This window comes from Dermacentor andersoni, chromosome 1 (genome assembly GCF_023375885.2).
Source record: "Dermacentor andersoni chromosome 1, qqDerAnde1_hic_scaffold, whole genome shotgun sequence".
Classification (NCBI taxonomy): domain Eukaryota; kingdom Metazoa; phylum Arthropoda; class Arachnida; order Ixodida; family Ixodidae; genus Dermacentor; species Dermacentor andersoni.
The window spans coordinates 185,810,093-185,831,544 of NC_092814.1; the positions used below are offsets into that span (position 1 = coordinate 185,810,093).

Consider the following 21,452-nt stretch of genomic DNA (forward strand, 5'->3'; position numbering starts at 1 on the left):
CAAACGAGAAAAAAGTAAAAAGGAACACTAAGGAAAAATAGCGGAGGAATAGAGTATCACTCAACTCCGTTCTGTAGCCTCCTATACAATACGCATAGAGCGCGCTGTATCAGCAACATGCGAACGTCCAGTCACAGTGAGCGATACCAAAACAGCCTCTTCTGTACAGCCACGGATTCATTGTTCCCTTCTAGAGGCAGGAATTTGTTGTGGCCACGGCGCGATTAAGTGGTGAGCGATGGGACTTGTCAAAAACGCTAAGTGCTTGTACATAAGTGTGAAATGTTGTACAGATGCCTTTATGTGGGTCATCTTTCGTAAACAATCTGCACTTGGTGCGCTCCATCACCTCACTGCAAATGCCTGCGGCAGGAGGAGGAGGAGGAGGAGGAGGAGGAAGCATGAATAGACGGAAAGACAGGGAGGTTAGCTAGTTCTCATACCGGCTGACTACCCTGTAAGGGGTATAAAAGATAATAGAAAAGAGATGTTACAAAAAAGAAACAAAGAAGAGCAAAAAAGAAAGGGGAAAAAGTAAACGAGAATACGACAATGCTTGTGTGAGGTAATTCCACACTGCGTGAGACTGGCCGGGAAAAACGTTATTGGACGGTTTCAGCATTACACGATGGGCGCGATGCTGAAAAACCCTAACTGAGCAGGTACTAAATTGAGCAGACCAGAGCAGTCGCTATCAAAATTGATGGCGTCGTCGGCAGCTTCTGCATGAACTTCAAGGTATAATTTGCACGGATGCAATCAAGCTCTCTTGCCTGTCTTCCAGAACGACGATCACAGGCGTCATACTCCAATTTCATACTCCATATGACCACAGGCATATGGTTATGACCACAGGAGTAGGAGTATGACCACAGGCGTCATACTCCATACCACGGGCTTCACATCCTCGGCACGTTCACCCTCCGATTTGTGGGGCTCTAAAGAACCTCAAGTGCGCGTCCGAGTCCACACATATACGGATGGCTCTTCCACTCAGACCAGCTCCACCGGTACAGTGGTTATATACCATCAAGATCAGTGAGCATCACATACAAGATTTCTCACGTCACAACATCGACCGGTTCGAAGCTTGTTGCACTCCGAGGGGCTGTTGAATATATTAACAACCAACCTTCTAATCGGTGGGCGATGTTCTGCCTACAATGTCTTTTGTCATCTCTTCGTCGCAGGTCCTGTGAACAGCTCGTGTCGCAGATACGAGAAACGCACCATCATATGATCGCGAAAGGACACGACGTCGTGTTTTAGTGGCTGCCGGGTCATTGCGGTATCTCCGGCAACGACCTCGCCGACGAAGTTGCTAGGAAAGCACATGAAGGAGCAAACCTTGTTTCTGTACCTTTATCGACGACTGACGCAGCCCAACTCTTAAGCAAGCTAGCGCACCGTATGACATTGGATAAGTGGCACACACCTGAATTCACCCAGCATCAATTGCATTCCCTCGACCCATCTGTGCAACTGCCGCTGTTACCTATAGACTTCCGCGAAATGAGGTAACAATGCTGTGCCGCTTACGCTTGGGCGTCGCATTCACCAATGCATATACGTGTTTGATAGGAATGGCTGATAGCGCCGAGTGCAATGCCTGTTTCGAGGAGACTATAGAATATCTACTGTGCTACTTACTGCCCATCTTTTGAAAATGAAAGAGATGACCTCTACACAGCTCTAAATCAGTTAGATAGAAAACCGTTAACTTGGAACAAGATCTTGGGACTGTGGCCTCGCATATCGCAGCTACAAAAGGCCACAAGAGCGTTGCTGTGATATTTGAAAGCTACAAGATTGAGCGACCGTCTGTGACACGGATTAAGTGAGCGTCAGTGGATATAAAGCAGAAAGCTTTACCACGTCGGCGATTTCCACAGTGGACTTTCTCTTCTTCTCTTAATATTTTCCTCCCCTTTCCCTTTCCCCCAGTGTAGGGTAGCCAACCGGACTCACTCCTGGTTACCCTCCCTGCCTTTGATTTATCATTTTCTTTCTCTCTCAAGGTTTAATGCTTCTCAAGGTTAATGCTCTCTCTCAAGGTTTAATGCGTCTGTCGTTCTTGAATGTCTTGATTTTCTTGATTTTCTGGCTTATCTTTTTCTGGCTAACAAAGCCTGGTACTCTCGATGATTCTTCTTTTGGATATTCTAGATCTGTAATTTACCAATCAAAGTTTCACCTAATATTCCTCGCAAGTGACCCGAAGTCATGCGCAAGCACATTCAGGCTGTGCCATGTAGTGGGCTGTGTCAATGTAAAGCATCGAAAAGCAGTAGCTTCCCAATTATTTTTCTTTGGCACATAGTGTCGACGCTTGTGAATTGGACCATTGACAAGTTGATTGACCATTGACTCAATGATGGGAATAAGTAAACATTCTGAAAGTAAAGCACAGGCGTGAATAAACGTATACTCTTTCGCAAAAACACGTAGCAATAAACATAAAAAAGCCGTCACAAGGCTGCTAAGTTTTGGTCAGACAAAACCAAAAAGGAGCTATGAGAGCTGCGCATATTTCTCTTGCGTGTTCAGCAAATTCTTCTATCGTAGGGTTGGTAACAGAGAACGCGTTAAACAAGCCCACTCATGGCAGGTTGCAAACTTCCTCTCGGCTGTGTTTTGTTATGATGTTCGCTCGGCGACGACATTAAATGTTTCTTTTTCTCTCTCTTCCTATCTCTCTTTTCGCGGAGTTAGCTGCGTGGGCGCACATCTCTATGCAGCAGAACGGCAGCACAGTATACGTGTGGTACAACAGCTGGTGGCTCACACTCAAGTCAGGCAGCGCGTACCACCGCTAGCGACACCGCACCAGGAACGCGCTCAAGTTTAACGTAGGCGAAAGCGAACTTAATACGGTTCTCATATACACGTGTCCGCGGCGAGGGAGAAACTTGGAAGGGAGCGAGAGAAAGGGATCAGTGCTCGTGAGTAATATAACAAGTTTCTCGACGAGACAGTTCTGCGAACCCGCTGGCGCTGCAGAATCGTCACGCCGTCCGCGCCAGAAGAGCCGGCCCGCGCTGACGGGCGCTGAAGGGATACGCCGGCGCGGTGGTATATGGCGCTGCCCCGTGAGAGATTTATGCACGTTCCGAAGGCGCACCGCGCGGGAGCTGCGCTTGCACCGAGTGGAAACAATGCGGCAGAAAGAAGCGCCGCGCGTGGGATCTATTTCGGGCCGCGAGCTCTTGCAGGGGCCCCCGCCAGGATTGTTGCGGCCGGCCGCTCGCGGCTACACGCGTTGTCTAGTTACTCTTAATGAGCTACTGTTCCCCGAAGTCGGTATGCGCAGACAGCGGGCCCCTTGCCGTGCGGGCGCGTTTGTTCTTTCCAGAGGGGCGGACGCGCTATGCGTAACGCACACAGGCGACAAGGGGAACGCGATACGCATCCCTTCCTTCCTCGTTCTCGCTTTTTATCATCTCGCCTTCGCGTAGAAAAAAATAATAGCGAGTACAACAAGATCATTTTGTTGCTTGCGGTGGAAGTGGTGGCGCTTGGAATTGCTTGGAACGACGCCGGGAGTTGTGGGATGCGAAGGCTGTGGTGGGATCGTTCCCCACCTGCGGCAAGTTGTTTTTCCATCCGCTTTCATTTCCATTAATTTATCGTTTCTTTATTTCATTTCTTAAGCACAAGTATTTCCCCTATGTTGTCCTTGGTGTCAGTGTTTGTTGGCTTCTTACGATATGACTAATAAAAAATCGGGCCCCTCGGTTAACCCCCTTTCTTGTCGTTCACCGTGGGTTGTAGTGCCATAAGATACGCTCAATCACCCCGCGAGGTTGTCGAGAGTCTGACGCTTTATTTATTTTCGTCATCAAAATATTGATAATGTGTTATATATTAGTGTTAATGAAGTGTGAGGTATATTGCTAGTGTAAATACTGCCTTGGACTGGTTGTCCATTCGTGAACTACTTACACGCATGCCACCCTACTACTTCACACGCGAATGTCGACCAAAAGGCAGCATATTATGCAAATTATTTTGCATATTCGTATTTATGATTACATGGCGATATACTTGCATGGAAGGACGCTAATTATAACACAGATTACAATCAGACGGATGATAAACAGTCGATCAAGCAGAATATGGCGGGAGCTACACACACACACACACGCACACGCACGCACGCACGCACACACACAGAGAGAGAGAGAGAGAGAAAGAGAGAGAGGGGCGGAGGGAGGGAGGGAGGGAGGGACGCAGAAAGAGAGAAAGTTCTTTATTGAGGTACATAGAATTCTGCCGGCGTATAATTATATAGGCGCCTACATGATACCCTGTATAGGGAAGGGGATCGAGAACACAGAAAGACCGTAGGCAGAAACTAATGTGTAATGCATTCGGTTATGTACTTGCAGTAAGACTTTCAGGCGACGTGCCGAAACGACTACTCAGAGTAGGCAGGAAGTCGCGACATGGGTAATGTGGCTCCTTCTACTTCAATTCCGACCTTTTAGGCGCGTCGTCAGTGGTTCGATTCGCGAGCTCCCACTGTACGTCACCAGCATCAACTAGTCACGAGCGCTGGTTGATAAAAGGGTATAATCGAGCAAAATGGATGCTGTCATTGCACCAGCCATGAACTTCCAAGAGTTCTCCACGGCCTTTCGGGTTACTGTACCATGCTGCACGGTTCTTATCTGTTAACAATCCTTGTTGAATACAGGGTTCTCAGTACAGCTTTTTAAGAAAGAAAGCTTTAACAATCAAAGTAAAGGACGAAGGAAACTCATAGCAGCTGCTGAATGTTCATTTTTGCCATTTTATTATTCGGCTTCAAAACGCCATATGTGAAAGCTTGTGGTCTATCCGCGTAGTTTAGTAATAGACAGTTTTAGCAGAACGTTTCCTCCGCCCTGCTCCGCTCAGCCAGTGAGCGGGGGCGCAAGAGCGCATGCGCCAAACGCTCAGCCGCGAGCGCGTGAGCGGACGGGCGCCTCCGTTCCGCTGCACTCTTACGCAAAATTATACCCTTTGTGTCGTATCTTGCAACACAACAACAATCGTCGTCGGTCTTGTCCGCATTTCCTTCCTCTAATGCTGCGCGCCCGGTACTTCCAAGTCACGAACGGCATGCCCATTGTCAGCATGGCAGGTCATCCTCGACAGGAAAGTACCGAGCGCAGCGTTTTCAAGAAAGGAAGCGCAAGCAAAAAGACAGATGACGATTATCGTTGTGCGGCAAATATACGACTCAAAGGGTGTACATTTATTTAAGAGTGTAGAGAGCTCGCCGAGAGGAGCGCGCATGCGCGACGAGCGAGTCCACCGAAAATACAAAATGGCTGCTGCCACTGCCGCGGTAGGGGGGCTATGTTAGCCGCGGGTTGGCTGAACTGCTCGGGGCACCACGCTTTGCATCTTTGAAAGAGTGGCTAACGAAACGAGATTAGGGTAAAAACTCGGAGCCAAAAGCACGGTAGGGAATACGATGATTTGTCGACGAGTACATATTTGGTACACCAAGCGTCTTCGACTCAGAGCATCCTCGCAGACTTCGTGTGACAATGCACCCTCCCGCGTAAAAAAGAAAAAGAAAAAGAAAAAGAAAGAAAAGAGTAAACAAAACAAAAAAGAATTTCGTCAATAATCATTTTAAAAATTGCAACATTACAAGAAATTTCGCTGCTTGGTACTTATCAACTCGAATATGCCATGTCCTTTTGGCTGTTGTCTCATCTTCCACCACCAGGTGACACAGCATGCGACTGCACGAGCGCCGAATGCGTGAACGCTCAGCTAAAACAGATTATTTTTCCGTTCATCCGCTGGGGCGGAGCGGGTGTACGAGAGCGGAGCGGGGAGCAGAAAAACGTTCTGCTAAAACTATCTAATGATGCGCGCAGCCAAACTAAGGAGGCATCGCGTACCCATCGCGACAAAAGGAGTATATTGGCGTGCAGACCAGTAAATCGAGGAGCGCGACGTCACCGTATCCAACTGCGCAGTCGGAAGAACTGTGCGCCAAAGTGTACGCCCGATGTTTCACATCACATAAAAGATTAGGAAAATTCTGCTGAGTGCATGAGTTGGACGGGAACCACAATTGCCTTGAACAGTGCAATATAAATTTAACACGGAAAATCTGCAGCTGAGATTTAACTAACATATTGTGTCAAGTTTTTTTATGCTTGTGAAACACATACTTGGAAATCGTGTCTACTTGACCAAATGTAACACAGCTGTGCACGCATATCTTCGTTCACTATAACTGTACCTATTTTTTTTTTCTTTACAAATTCTTTTTTTCAAGCCATCTATGCATGCACTGCAGAAATAGCAAAGCATAGAATGAAACTTTCAGAATTCAAACGTTATTCATACCAATCTTGATTTTTTAAATCACAAAGTTTAACGCCGTTATCTCCGGCAGTAATTGCGGACGGGTTCACTATGACGATACACCGACGGGCTAGATGCTTGCGTTTAATGTTGTAGAAATAAGCGTTTTTCAACGTTTTACGGCTATTACCGCCATTTTATTTCGCGCCGCATGCTACATCTCCACCACGCAATGTTAACGCGACGCGTATATCACGCTAATAACTACATTTCTGTGAAGAGCCTAAATGAACATGATTGGCAACTTCTAGACATTTGTACGACTGTGTTACACCTCAAAATGGAAGCGGGAGAATGATAAAAGCGACAATATAAAGAGTTCAACCAATACTGAACCAAGCAGAGAGTAATGATGAGAAAGAAAGGCAACGTTAATGTACACACGCATATATTCGAGGGTTTTGATGAGGCTCATCCTCGCAAACAACTTTCTGATGTGTCAGTGGCTTGGTTATTTATTTATTTATTTATTTATTTATTTATTTATTTACTATAATCTCAAGGACCTCGTTACGAGGCAGTACAGTCTGACGTCAAAAGTTTACGGAGGTCGGGTTACACGAAAAGAGTCAATTTCGCCCCAAAGGCGAAGCATTAATAGCAACACAAAGTATTAGTATTCCTATTAGTAAAGTAATTACACAAAGTAAAACTCGTAGTTTTATGGCCAGTACAAGTTGCAGTAAGCGTTCGTTTACTGACTCAACAAGCGCTACGTCACGCGTCCAAAGACACTCATGAACAGGACCGGTAAATGTAGCGATTCCTTCCGCTCAATTCTAAATTCCTCTCTTATCATTCACCATTCGCAGCCGGCTGATCCCATTGATAACGCGAGCGGAGCACCATTCTGGCCACTGACGATGCGCGACAAGGAATGACATTGGCATAGAACCGTCACATTATCTCGGCCCTGATATCCCTCGATGACCACGAGCACTCGCTGTCAATATGCTGGCATGGTGAGGTGCCGCAGTTGGCTTGCCCAACGCCTCCTTGATACCAGGCCTGTGCTTTCTGCTTTATGACGTCATGCTACTTGGTCTGAAATTTCCATTGCCAAGCCCAGCGTGACGAAAGCGGGGAGTCATAATCACCGCGGCTTGCTCGGTAGCATCCGCATTAGATTCTATATGGTAATCGGACAAGGTAGCACGACGTCATCGATCGAAGTGCACGGGCCTTGTGCTATCTAGGAGGCGTTGGATTGCGCCACGCTCGCAAGCGAACATTTCGTGCTGCCGCTGGCTTCACCATTTCCACTGCGTCGCATCTCCGAAACTCAGATCACGTGACCTACAATACTATAGGCACACAGAGTGTCAGCGCGGACGAATCGTGCACGTCAGCCTTCTCGGCTCGCCCTTAGTTCACCTTTCGCGCTGGCACCCACAGCAAATTTCGACGAACTTCGGGCGCATTGAAAACGCTGGTTTTGGGACAAGTGTTCCGATGACCTTCGAATTGAAGAATTGAATTGCGTTAGCAGTTAAGACTAGGAAACCACCGTGTCTTACTCGGTGCCACAATAGCCGACGCCGGGCGGTGGACGCGTTTCAGGGGACAGCTGTCAAAGCCCGCTGCCTTTTCTCTTTCGCGCTTTCTGTGCGTCGTTTGCGTGTCCCTAAGCCTCAGAATAGCACTGTAATTGTCGAAATTAAAACGAAATGGCCGAAGCGAAAGATAGAGGCGGGTCCCTGCCCCTGACAGGCTACCGGCCTGTTTCGATCACGGTTGCCGAAGAGATGCCGACGATGGCGGCGGAGAATGCTCGCAAAAGAAAGCGCCCGGCGGCGCTCCACTGCGTGCGCCCGCGTATCGTCCGCGTGTGGCGCGCCGCGGAAATTTCTAGGAGCGGGAGGGGGCCCCCGACACAGGCGTGTGGGCGATGTTATCGGCCCGGCGTCGGCGGGCCGCCTGTGGCCCTCCCGCGGAGCGCGCGAAAGCAAAAATTACGCCGTAATGCGCGAGGCAGCGTAACTAGGAACGCTAAAAACGTTCAGTATATAGAACCGCTCGTTGGGACAAAACTTGCGAAGAAAAATAAAAGTAAATAAGAATGAAAATATGTATATAGACGGGGAAGCAGGAAAACATCGTGATGACGGTGAGGGCGGCCCTGACGCTCACGTTCCGCCATCTCTTTTTCTCGGCCTCTTCTATAGTTTTCGGAGAAAGCTTAACGGAAAGGTGGTTCATCAGGGCGTCTCTGCCTGTCAATCAAGAGTGCGCGCGCGCTCCGAAACGAGCGTGAAGAACCTGTCCTCCGAGGGCTCAAGCGCCGGACACGCCCGATGGCGGCGGCGAGAAGTGAAGTTGCGAGGCGCCGCGCACCAACTCGCCAGAAAAACGAAATTGCTCGCGCTCCGGCCACGGGACTTGGTCGGTGTCGGAAAGCCCGACCTGTAAGAGGCGGCGGCCGCCGCTTGCACCCCTGACTCGCTCTTTGTTTCGCGAATCGAGACCTACACTGTGCCCCCCCCCCCCCCCCCCATTTCCTTCCCTGCTTCTGCCTCCCAACGTCTTCCCCGTGCGCGAGTTTCCGAGAGCCGCCTGTCGCTCTCACCCGCAAAGCGGGCGTGAGGCCGAAGCGCGGCGAGTTAACAAGAAATAAAGGTCGAGTCAAGGTCCCGCCGTCGGTGAACCGCGTGTTGGCAACGTCTCGTCAGCGGGAGACAGGCGCGCCGAAAGTTTATCCCGTAGGTGCACCTCCGAGACGACTGGGGGGCTGTTAGCGGGGCGTTTCGAAATTGGTGCTAGGTCGGAAAGGGAAACAACGGCAGTACTCTCTGACTGCAGGACGTTTATAAAATGGGGAGACTGTTAGGAGGGGGAGTGGGAAAATCTCTGCCTAACAGTCCCAGAAGCAGGCTCATTTTGAGGAAAAAATGTTTTGAACATCTCGCAAAGAAGGTGATTTTCAACGTATAAGGCAGGAAAAGTTGCCTGTTTTGAAAATCATCTTGACTTCGTTGGCCTTCATTTTACAGCCACGTTCAAACAACCATAATTGCTTGAAATTTCACTTGAATACTAGTTTACAGTCAAAATCAATATGTTTGCGCCAGAATTTCGGCCAATTAATGATTTCCAAGACCGGCATTGCGATGGTTCTCATGCTTCTAAACTACCTTCTTCCTTGTGCTGCGTTTCTTTCGTGGTCTGAAAACCACGTGAGGACAAGTATGTGTAAATATGATAGATAATATTCTTCCTTCCAGCTTGTAATCATCGTAAGGTAGCGCTATCTTCCCGCTGTCACTGCCATATCATGCGCTACGTGTATGGAGACGTTGCGGTTAATAATAATAATAATAATAATAATAATAATCAACCAATCAATCAAATGTTTATTATAGCGCCTAGGAACAGCTACGGAGCCTTCGTATTGGCACACTTGAAGAGTAATTCGCGGGACAAAATGTGCTGAGATGACAAATGTGGTAGACAAAACAATGTGCGATAGGGAAACAGAATACGAGCAGGCGGACGTAAAAGAGAGTTAATTGTACAACTTTATTATCTACATATATACAGAAGGCAGGATATTAACTCTGAAGTTTGTTAATACAGCCAGAATACTTATTACAAGTTTTTTGGAGTCGACCCATAGGACAGAGAAAGGTTTAATGATACGAAATACAGAGAGGTCGGCCTGAGGTACACAGGACAGTCTCTAATGCAACAAGGCCGCGCAGAAAACGCGGCGTGCTGCCTAGCATAAATTTGCTGCACGGAAAATGGCACATGATCAAGAAGCCTTGCAAAATGTATAATGTCATGGATCACCTTATAGAGCAACATGTCTGGTTTACCCGCCGTGATTGCTTAATGGCTGTGGTGTCTGCTGCTAAGCATGATGTCGCGGGATCGAATTCCGGCCACGGCGGCCGCATTTCGATGGGGGTGAAATGCCATAACACCCGTTTACTTAGATTTAAGAGCGCGTTAAGGAAGCCAAAGTGGTCTAAATTTCCGGAGTTGCCCACTACGTCGAGCCTCATAACCAGATCGTGGTTTTGGCATGTAAAACCCCATAATTTAATTTTAATTTTTTTTAAGGTCTGATTTAATACGTCTTTATTTCATAGGTGTATATTGTGGTATACATGAGAGGGCTGGACTGTGGTCACCAGAACGGCAAAATCAGTGCTTAAGAATAGATATTAATTTATTCTGGACGCGTTCAATGAGATCAGAATTAGAATTGCACGTTCCGCCCAAAACTAGAGAGGCATAGTCTGGTAGCGAAAGGCACACAGCATAATACAACTTTAGAAAGGCAATAGTACAGTGAAAGTCATGGGATATACGACAAACAATACCAAGAGCGCAAAGGGCACGTTGTTTTCCGTATCTTTCTTGTGAATAGAAAGTTTGGGTTTTGTCGAAGTACACACCAATATCTTCCATTTCATCGACCCTGGGCAATGGAGCATCCGGAAGGGTGCATGAAAATTGCGCAAGGCGTGTTTTCCTCGTACAACTTAATACCATAGTTTTGGAAGCATTCAAGAGTAGATTATTGTCTCTGCACAAGTTTGAGATACGTTCTTTTTCTCCCATTAAAGTCAACGCTCGTTCTTGAAGAAAGGTCTCAAAGAAGCTCTCGCCTTTATAGCGAGATCCTTCCGTTCCGAAAGTGAAGTTTGCGCGCCATCGTCTTCAGCTCATTATGCGCCAAGAAGGTCTGAGCCATCGGAGACAGGGAGCAAAAGAACATAAGTACGTCGCAATGACAACTCCAGAGGTGGGCAGCAACCCGTCAGTGCAATATTTCGCGGGCTCGTTATTTCTGCTCACCCGAAACCGCGCAACTCGCTCGCTTCTTTCAATGTTTGACTGCGTGCACAAATTACTGCACGCTATTATTCGGAGAGCTGCGCGCTGGGACCTCTGTGCGTCGACAGGCTGTTATTAGCGCACGGCGCGTGGGTCCGGCCATTGTTACGCGAGATGCGCGCGCACACGCAGTGCGGGCAAGGCGAAAACCGAAGAGCGGACCACGCGGACTTTTGTGCCTCGCGCTTGATGACGCGCGGCTGACCATAATCGTCCGAGCCGTAATTGTACTCTCCTCAGCAGCTTCTATATATATATATATATATATATATATATTGTTCCGTGGAGGTCGTCTTGCTTCTCCTGCAAACACAGGCACCCACACACATGCGCTGCGCTGCAGCTGCGGCTTCTCAGGTAACACTTGTCGCTGCGCCCTTTTCCGTGCGCGCAGGGCAACACGATCCCAGCACGTCATATTTCGAGCAAGCATTAAAAGCGCGCGCGCGCGAATCTTGTTTCGGCTGATTGCGCTGCACGAGGTCTCCGCCTTTCTAATAAACCCAGCGCCAGCAATGCGTGCCAGCAGGAGGAAGAATCCAGTGCCGGGGAGCGTCAAAGCACTCGCCTCCAACGGGCAAGACCCGATAACTGAAAGAGCAAGGACTCGATGATTGCTGTCGACTGTAGTTCACCTTCCACTGGAGACGTTGTTCCTGTAGCTCAGCTCTGTATTTGTTATGGCATACACTCTGTCGCTTAGCACGCTTCCGCGCGCGATGATCGTGTGGTCTCGTGTCGTCCGGTTCGGGCAAATCAGCGCCGTTCGCCGTTGGAACATACACAGTTATATTCTGCGGCGCGCACGCGTGCGTGCCTTTCGACGAAGGTTTTTGACAACGGGAGCTTGTCTTATTCGTGATCCCCGCCATTATCTATGCCGCTGTGGTTTCGTTCGCTTTAAAGTATGCGATTGCGACCGAAGGGCAGGACCGCATTGACGCAAGATGTAATCAGTTTCGTCGCGAGCATTACATATGCTCAGAATGTCTTGTTTTATACGTGAAACGCTTGCTTGTGTAAGAAATGAGAAGGAAGAAAAAGCCGACTGATCAGAGCATTGAGTGCTTTTTAAAAGCATCCACGCTTACGCCGCGGCTGCCTTTAGAATGAGTATCGCCACTTTACGTAGCGCTATCATTGTTTTCTTTTTTATTCGTTCGGGGGCGGCTCAGCTCTCGCTTAGACGCACATTCCAGACCAACCACTTTCCTTTTGATTGTTTTTTTTTTTTCAGCACAGCGCATCCTTCAGTATCGTGGAGCCCCAAGGGAGTGGGAGCAGAAATATCCGCGACAGTCCACTGTAAAAGGTTCCTTTCGGGATGCTTAATGAGATCTCGCGTCGGCCGGCGATAAAATAATGGAAGCCAGGGAACCCACTCACCATGGCCAAGCTCGACGCGCGAGGGAAGAAGTCGTAGCGTAGCGAGCAAAAAAAAAAGGGGGGGGGGGGAGGGGAATAAGACAGAAAAATAAAGTGCGCATATCCTCGAAAGCGACGGTCCTGCAGAGAAGCTTCTAAAGCTAACCACAAACGGCGCTCGGAGAGAAGTGCACGAAGTTTGCGGAAACTGGGGTATCGCGTTATGCTTGCATTTCTCACTTCTGTTTGTTTGTGTTTCTGAATATTCTTTTTCTATTTTGATCTCGTTTTTTCCTGTGTGTGTGTGTGTGCACGCCCCAAAATCGCATCCAGAAATATTCACACCAATCCGCACATGCGCGCTAGCTGGATTGCACATGCGGAGGGGGGAGGGAGGCATGTCCGTGGCGAACTGTGCTCGGAAATTTCGCTGAACTCTTCTGGATCCTTTTACTGGCTGCTCTTATAGTAAAGCTTTTCTTTTCTTTCGTTCGCTATCTCTTCTTTATTACTGTCTCTCTATTACGCTGCCTTATCAGCCAGTTTCGTCGCATTGTTTTGGATTTCTATTTTTACCGTTTTTATAAGCCAGTTCTCACATTGGCGTTTTGGTCGGGCGAGCGAGGAAGATCCCTCTATCTGTCAGGCAGAAAACGCGGTCGCCTAGGTGATCATACTGAGACAGGAGCCGAATTCGCTAAGCATTTCGTACGGTATTGAGCAATCCGTACGAAAAGGCGCTGGTCAATCGTGATAGATAATATTATCAAAGACTTTCGGCCATATGAAAGATGTTCTTAGGAATGGATAGCTTCGCGAAATCCACTACGCGGGAAGATGGCGATGGGGCTTAGTTGGTCGATGTTCACGCTGAATTTGTTTGCACCGCGAGTAACAGATACAAGTAGTTTAATTGAGAACCTATCACCTATCCGTTTTAACGTACTTACTTCTCTTGTCGCAATTTAAGCAAAGTCCAGCACGACCCGGTGGGCTCCTGTCGCTCGCAAAAGCGTCGTTGCTCGCCGCTGGCCCGCCAGAACGAGAGCGCCAAGTCTGTGTTTGAATCCGTCATTTGCGCTACGCCAATGCGTCACACATACACGCCCGCACTGCCAGCAAGGGTCGATGAAAGGTGTCGCGCGAGACGCGAATGATACAAAACATTCAGCGAGAAATACATCGCTCACCCTCCCCAAGCGACGGCCGAACAAGTAGGAACTAACCTTCACTTTTTTTGCATAACCTCACCGCCCTGTATTTGCAGTCGGGACACATGTAGCCAGTGCAGAGCAAGATCGCTTGAAGGAGTTTACTTGCAGATGTGCACATACCGATCCCCCCTTCAGAGCTTCCCTTGTGCTACTGAATATCCAAGTGCCACCATTCATCAATTCATTTGTATACGAATAATTAATTTGAACACGGCCACCAATCGCACGGAACAATAAGTGCTCACGGAAAAATATAGCTTCGCAAATCTGGCCAGTCACGACGACGGATGAATGCCCACCACAGGGTCATTCCTGTTCGGTCCAACACGACAAAGCTGCCGCGAAGGCTCCGCTGCTTTAGCCTGCGAAGCTATAGGTCGTGCTTTTGACTGCGGCCGCATATCGGTCAAAACGGAATGAGAAACCGCCCGCGCAGTGAGATTTGGGTGCAAATTAAGGAAACCCGTGCGGCGGAGATTAAGTCGCAGCCCTCAACCATACCATACCCCATGAGTTGTCATCATTGGACGAGAGAAACCGCGGTTTGTTCGACAAAATGTTGGGGTCTCTTCGACACATGCCTTGCCAACATATTGTTGACCCCGCATCTCCACCAAAGTGTGACGGAGGCGAGATGTAGGCAAGGGAAATATTTGCAAACTATTTACAAAGAAAGCTAGGGCAAGAGATGTCTGATCCGGGCCACGTGCAAGCGACCTCATCGTCGTCTTCATCGCTCTGCCAAACCTCGCGTACATCCATGTATCAAGCGCTCCGTAACAATATCATGCTCTAAAACGAATTGATTTATTTACACGTAAGAATTACCTTGAAATACGTATGGTGCGTTGGCGCTTAGTACATGTACACGTCAATGGAGATATAACTTAGCGGAACCGTCGAAGACAGCCCTCCTGTGCCACAGATGAGAGAGAGAGAGAGAGCATGCATATAGAAAGGCAGGGAGGTTAGCCATAGGTAGGTCCAGTTGGTTTCCCTGCATGGGGGCAAGGGGCTGGGGAATAAAAAGAGAAAGAGAGCGGAAGGGAAGAGTAAGTTAGAGATGAAATGGTAAATGACTATTAATGGGAATTTCGGCAGCAACAACTTATGGCGCGGAAGCCGGCCAGTGAGAAAGACGCATGAGTAAAGAATGTTTTAGGAATATAGGCCGATATCTTTTTAGCCTATATATGATCAATAGGTCGGATTTCCCTTAATGAACTTGCCGCGCATATCGGGAACGTTACAGGAAGAACTTCAATACATGAGATCACATAGACAAAGCAACTCGTATACGTATCCTCTGGTTAACCTCCCTGCCCCTCCTTTGCTTTTACCTCTCTCTATTAACTAACTGCATGGTATCTTCATGAACGTTCCACTGGCCATGAGAATAGGTCTGGGCCATCACAAACCGGGCCTTTGCACGACTGCCTTTTCTCCCCTTAGCTGAAGGAAAAGAAATCGCTAAACATTGGGGCCTCCGTTCGTCACTCCTGTGTTTTCTTCACCCGACTGCATGCGACGAACTGCACTGAAGCAGCTATATCAAAACGTCCTGTGATGGTAGCTCCGCAGCGACGGGTTCCTGCCTAGCCGTTCTTATAATAATACGCAAATGCACCATTTGTATCGTGTGTGATATTGGTTATGACGATAACCGCATTCGGCATCTAGCCTGACAGGAGGTAAACGAACCGTCAGCTTTATGTACGCAGTATTTATACGTATGTTGGTCGACTCTCCCCGAAGCCGATCCGCCAGCACCGGCTTTCTACGTGTCGATGTGAACATCATCCAGATATACAAGCCGAGAGATCGTCGCCCCTTCACTCTGCACCGTACAAGGTTTCTTCTTCCCTCGAGATATCATGCAGTGTTTCGAGTAAGGAGGAAAGAGACTCATTCAAGCTGTTTGCGTCGAACTTTCTTTCTTCTTTTACAGCGGACCTATATATGGCTAGGGTACCACTGAACATTCATGTCAGCGCACAAAAACTATCATCATCAAAGGCGCATATCCCCGTAAGCACTCATACCTCTGTAAGCAAGCAGAAAAAAATGCAATGGGCCATAGCCCCGTAAGACAGAGGCTATAATCACTTAGCAAAGTGAAGCTAACAGTGCCTACATTCTTTGGAATCACGCAGACGACACGCATAACAGCATGTCGAAAAGCTGTAGTCGGCTGCCTCGGAGAAAAACAATGGTAGGTCTCGTCGAGGCTCTGCTGCAGCTCCGTAAAGAACCTAGAGGGTAGTGTTGAGTGGTAGTTGCGATGGGGGAGAGGGGAGGGTGGTGGGGCAGGCCTGGTTAGGACTCCTGAAGAGCGCCTCGCTTACGAAGTGCAACGGCGCGAACTTATGCGAGAGCAGGTCGACGGCGGCGCGCGGCAAACAGCACCGAAGGTCGTGCCCGACAGGCCGACCGTATAAGCGGCAGGCGAGACGGGACGACGCGCGTCTCAAATCGGTGAATGCGGCGAAGAGACGCAAAAGTCTCTTCGATGTCGAAATGCGAGGTCGAAAGGTTCGTGGCTACTCACTTTGCGTGGGTTAGTTGCGATGACATTACCCAGCTGGTCGTCGTCGGTGATTTCAATGTAGATGTGTCGGGCCCGAAGAGGGAGTGATTTACGCGTTTCGTGTTGGAGACATTTCGCTTGCGATGCCACACCGACCCGGCCCAACCGATAACCCGTCGGCGTACGTGCATCGATCTGACATTCTCAAAGACTGTATCTGCAGTTGCGGGTATGCCTATCAGTGTATATCATAGGGACTACACAGACGTTGTGACCGTCGTTACTAAGTGTCAATGAGTGATGCAATAAAGTCTTTACCACACGTTTTCCTACCACGACCTCTACAGTTCCGCTGGTCATCCACCTTCGCAGGGCGGGATCGCCTCGATTTTCTTATTCTTGTTTCTTTATTTCAAAATTTTGAGGGCTAATTCCGAACGCATAGCCTTTTACGACCTCCACCCACGCCTTCCAGTTACACATTCTTTCGTTTTCTTTATGGCGTTTTGTTTTCCGTTTACAAATGAGAGAAAAAAAAAACAGTCGATATCTCCCACGGATCTTGCACCTATTGTGGCATACAGATTGACACAGAATGAAATTTACGACGTACTAACTGCGCTGATATTCACTCAATTACCCGCCCGCCTCACAGACATATACGACGAAATACGTTTTTGGCGCGTTTTTACGCATTCGCTCTCTTTTCGTAAGCAACTTCGATGTTTATAAAAAAAAATATGGCTTCTCGTCAGCGCGCCTTTCTTTCTTTCTTCATTGGCCCACAACATTGTTCTTTTTTTTTTTTTGCTTACATTCAGCCGTGCGCTCGTTGCCCCTTGGTTCTTCGCGGGTCCATAGCTTGTTATTTAGTTTTACCTGCGCGCATTATCGACTTCTCCGGCTGCAGCCACAGTGAGCCCCCGGAGCCACCAGAAGAATCCGCATCGATTTAACCTCGCTACTTAGATAATTAATTTCGTTTGAGGAGCGAGCTACGAAAGCAAGAGAGGTAGGCGGCAGTACACGTGGACGGACCGCGGAGGGGGGGGGGGGGGGGCGTTATCGAGCAGCCAGGGAGCATAGAAGAGAGCAACGGCGAGGAAATGGATTCGATTAAGGACTGCAGCCTCATTCTTCGCGCAGCCTTTCGCCCTTCACACAGAGCTGAGAGCTGCTTTGTGCCGCTCAAGACTGGGAAAAAAAAAAAAAAAGACGTAACCCTTACGCACCACTTGCACCGCCCCCGCACTATATACCTTCTTTCCAGCGTGTGCAGATGCGCTCGTTGCACGCTGCGTAGGACTTTCCGGAGAAGGACGCCCTTCCAGTGCTGCCCTTCGTACACGCGGAATGAATGAGCGCCCTCTCCGCTATACCGTACATCGAGGGGGTGGAGAAGACGAAAGAAAGTGCCCCCTTTCCGTATGCCGGCCCTGTAATCGACAGTGTGCTTCCCTTTGTGTGTACGGCGACGGAGGAGCTTCTTCGCACTCACGGTTAACTTCTCGCTGATTAAGCGTCGCCGCGCGAGTTTGGAAGAAAGATGCCGACATTAAGGCTAATTGTGAAGCGTTTCCGTGCGCTTGCTCGGACGCCGTCTTTACAGTTTTCTCCCTCTGCTCTTTCTTGTATACTTATTTTGACACCGATTGGCGCACGGACGGATCGGCCGTTTTTAGGAGTATTCTTCGGGCGTGGAAGGACAACAGTGAAATACGCGAAATGTCGCCCAGGGGAGAGAGTCCCGACGTCGTGTAGGGAGTTCTTAGTTCTGCCTTAAAATTCAACATACCGCAGTTGGCCAGGCAACACGAAATTGATAAAACACTGTTATGTAGTATGCACTTCAGATTAGTGTGCGTTGTTCCGTGTATGTTCATCGAGTGTCGTATTTTTCAGTATTTTTTTTTCTTTTAAAGCCCAGTAGCTGTGCTGACTTGCTTTCCTTTCACGTTTTTGTGGCTCGAAGAACCTCGAAAGACTGCATGCTTTAGAAGAAGTACATTGGAAAAAGATAGCCATGTGTTTCCTTATGCAATGTCTACCTGAACTGCACTGGTTTGGGACATAAGTATTTATTTTACTCGCATTTGCCAACGATAATTCCGGTTCGGTGCCCACAGAAGGTGGAAGAGTTATATATTAAAACTTATTGTGCGCAACAAACAGGGCCGAAGAATAGAAGAAACACAAGGACGAGCGCTTATGCGCTCGTCCTTGTGTTTCTTTTATTCTTCGTCCCTGTTTGTTGCGCACAATAAGTTTTAAGATGAATTTGTTCCAACTAGGCCGACTCGCAGTCTTGCTTGAGTTATATATATAGTGCCCGCCGCCTTTCTTTTTCTTTCCCTTTTTATAGTTTTCTGTAAATAATGTAAACCCCGCCGACTACTACTAGCATTACTGCTACTACTTCTACTACTACTACTACTACTACTACTACGACGACGACGACGACGACCACAATTAGAAAAAAATAGTAAAACAAAATAAACAGAAAAAGAGATTTACAAAAGTGCTGCGCGATCACGTCTTGAGCATCTCACATCTTTGTAAGCCGATAAAAAAGAAATGCAGTAGAAGTGCCGCCCCTGGCAATGCGTTAAACTGCTATAGAGAAGGGGGGGGGGGGGAGGGGAAAGAAACGAATGAGATGAGAGAATACTCGGTCGTAAAATTTTGGCCTCTCTGGTGTCCATAACTTCAGCTATGCCACAGTCACGCTTCTGAATGAGCATTATCTTACACTAGCTTGCTTACCGGCGTAACGGCAATAAACAAAAAAAAAATTAACCAGCGTAACTTAATCGGCAGTAAATCTAATATGAGAGAGTGCTTTGCGGGCCCTTTCGACGCCAAAGCCACGCTCGCGGCTTGTTCAAAATTAATGCCGACAAGAACCGACGACGTACACAGAATGACGTTTCTCGTGAAAGTAAACGGCAATGTACAAGAGCGGATGCCAGCTCAAGAACAGAAGAAAAAAACATAGTAGATAAAAAATTAGGACTTGATTACTGAATGAAACTAGGTTACCGCAGAAGTGGTGGGAGTCGAGTAGGATAGAAACAAGGAAAGTATAGTCCTGAGTAGGTTTGAAATTTTATGGCCTTGAAATGTGTATTATTTCCCCGTAAGAGAAGCGTAAATTTCGGCGCATCTCGACAAGTGACGCGCAGCGGATTTCGGGAACAGGCGTAGCCTGGAACCCTCAGACCAGGTGGCGGAGAAACGCCCCACAGCGCTTTAAACCACCGACCACAGCATCGAAACTTTCAGACGCCACAGGGGTCTCGCGCGGCAACACGTGCGTCTAAAGGCCGAACTACACGTACGCTTGCCCGCGCGACAACGCTGGCGCCCGCGCGCCTACGCATGCGCAGATGGTGCGGGACAGATCGTACGCGTCGAAGCACGGCACGGGCGCAGATATTTTCTCCAGACAAATATCGGTGCTCCGGCTGGCTCACAAAACACACGAAAGGATGTCTACCAAGGGGAAAATAGTGAGCCAAGTGGACGCGCGCTGGCGCGCATCTTGTAGGTTTGAACCGCCATTCCTCGCGAGGCGCGGCTAACGCAAAGCGCGTGGGCGCGGGCTTTCGCGCGCTGACAAGCGTACGTGTAGTTTGGCCTTAAATGTCGGCGTTCGGCGGCGAACGCGCCCCGAACCTCGGTCGTGCGATAGCAAGTGCCCTCAGCGGATAAAGTCCGCGATTACGAAAACAGAGGGGAAGGAGTCAAATAAATAATCAAATTGGTTTAGTAAGTTATAATACGAGTGGTTCACGGCGCATATTTGTTGCGGTGAGAATATTTGCGTAGCGTTGTGTTGTTCCGTTTCGTAATTCTGCACAGAACACAGCCAAAGACCAGCGCGTTTGTATCTTTAGTGCAGATGTCTATATACGATATATGCGGACTCGATATATGTATGTGTGCTGTCCTGTATTGAGCCATGTCGGGCGATGACGTAGTTTCCGTGAAATGGAAGTCTCTGGGTGTCATAAAAAAAAGAAGAAACCTTAACTTAAAAGTCCGTGGATATTGCTAGCTGGGTACAACAGTACCGTAAAATAAGCGACTTCTGCTGCGGAACGGTAAAAGCAAGGCGGCGGTGAAGCCGGGCCTGTATTCACAAAACAGTTCTTACGCTACAGTCGTTTAGAGATAATTTCAGCGAATCCTGATGTTGGACATATTAGCAGTGAAGGGGGCCGGCCACTATGAAATAACACTTCGAACGAAGAGTTTTGTGAATTCGGCACACCAGGAGTGTAATTAAAAAATGTGGCGTTGGTAAGTGCTGTTTGCCATTAGCCCGTCGCCTTCATTGATATTACGTCCAACATCGTGCAGGATTGCCTAAAATTTTCTCCCGAGAACAATTCTAACGTAAGAACGCTTTTTTGAATATAGGCCCAAGTATATTAACGGTACCCCCCTTTCTGCTTTGTGCGAACGGGCTACTTGTAGCAAGGAATATAGAAAACTGCTTTGCTAATCTGTGTTATACGTTTGTCTGCTTCATGAGCTACATTATATGTCCATTTTTGTATTTTGACCCGTTGTCAGCACAAGCCTAACTTTTTTGATGCCATCAGCACAAAGTGGGGATTTGCACATGAGGTTCTATTCGCCTACATTACGCTGCTTCGTCTTTTGTTTTGTTTCTTTATTTTTATTGAATTTAATTTTGTTCTAGATATCATTGCATACCCAACTACCCATGGCGTTGTGAAGAGGTGGGACGTATGGCGGGCTCTGAACCCATGTACGCGATATTGTTGCTTGGCTAGAACTGTTAGTAAGAGTACAGGCCAGCCAATCGCGATATTCGGTATATTAGTAGCGAAGACAGGCGACCAATAGCAAGCAGCGCTTACGAACGAAAAGAGTACGTAAGCTCGGCCGCTGTTCTTTAAGCGTGGCGTACAAATAATTACAAGCACTGCAGATAAAAGGAAGAGGCAAGATCGTCATTCTTTGGTACGGGGGGGGGGGGGGGGGGGCAGTTTTGTATCGCACCATCAACAGGTATGGGATGACAGGGCAAACAGGCGCAGATACGTGCGCAAAAACAACAATTATAGGCACGTCAGCGACGACGGTGCTCCCGAATGTACTGC

General features: G+C 48.2%; 1 protein-coding gene across 2 annotated transcripts in view; it reads left to right on the forward strand.

The window, feature by feature from the left end:
* Nucleotides 1-21,452, forward strand: part of Ddr (discoidin domain-containing receptor 2) — a 723,836-nt gene that overhangs the window by 486,653 nt on the left and 215,731 nt on the right. The window lies entirely within an intron of this gene.